Raw genomic sequence first — 1,254 nt, 5'->3', positions numbered from 1 at the left:
ATATACACACACATATGTATGTGTGTATGTGTGTGTACATATATATCGACTCGTACCAACAGTTTCTGGCTCATTCTCTATTGTTAAGGTAGTATCCCTTAAAAATATTGTGCCTTGCACCTGTTTATTTCTCAATTCAAAATGACTGAATATATGACCGTAAATTATTGAAGTCGTAAATTACTCAAGTGAAATATGTCTTAGTCTTTTTGCTTTCTTGTTTTGATAGCTACCCGCTTAGCTACGTTGAATGCGTTTAAACATTATCTTTTATAAAATTAAGATACATCTTGATATATATATATACCTTGATATGTTTCCATTGTTGTATCAGAAGTCTACTTCATACACCACCAATTATCTGGTCAAGAAAACATAGAAACTCTTTTTGGTATGGCTTGTTATTTTGTATATCGTTCAGACTTTTGACAGCATATGTATTATTTAAAGACCTCTGTATGTCCTTTCTCTAAATTCGAATATGTATTTACAGGTGGATGTCCGTGTACATACTTTACATGCATGTGTTTGTGAAAATTTTTAAGTTATTGTCATGTGTTTCTCGCATATCAAACTAACATTTGGCTGCTGGTTCGAACCAACGAAGAAGATTTACAGTATCTCTCGATCTGCTAAAAATAAAAGAAATAGTACCCACATCTCTTTCAAATACCACTTAAATGCTACTGTATACTTTTTTTCAAATTTTCAAATTCCAATTAAAGCGATATCTGAAAAATTGAAAAAATTGAAAAAATATGAATGATCTTATCTGGGATGTGCTTTATCATATGTCTACTGGAACAGACTTGATTTCTAGCTATATAAGAGCAATATCACCAACAACCACTTGTTCATTGGAAGATATAACATCCTGTTTAAATATTCATAGCGATGAGGGTTGTAGTTAAAATATATGTAGGATACATACTTCGGCTTATATTTTACTTCAGCACTCCAAAATATTATAAAGACAGATATAATTATGTATATGTGAATGTATTTCTGTGCTTAGGAAAATGTTATTGCAAAGTACGGTACAATGCTACTGTTCTTATGTAATGGATTCAAAAGAATTGATGTAAACAAAAGTACCTCTTCTCTTATTTAAAAGAACAAAATTCTATCCTTTAACCCACAACATCCACTATTCCTACAATGTCATTCTTTCATTTAGTCATTCCTGGTGTTTCTCTCTCGCATTTCTCCATTTGTCTTTCTCTAACCTCTCTGTTTCCCCCTCCCCCCTCCCCC

This window comes from Octopus bimaculoides, chromosome 7 (assembly GCF_001194135.2).
Source record: "Octopus bimaculoides isolate UCB-OBI-ISO-001 chromosome 7, ASM119413v2, whole genome shotgun sequence".
In the NCBI taxonomy this organism is placed as follows: domain Eukaryota; kingdom Metazoa; phylum Mollusca; class Cephalopoda; order Octopoda; family Octopodidae; genus Octopus; species Octopus bimaculoides.
This window is presented reverse-complemented; position numbering follows the sequence as displayed.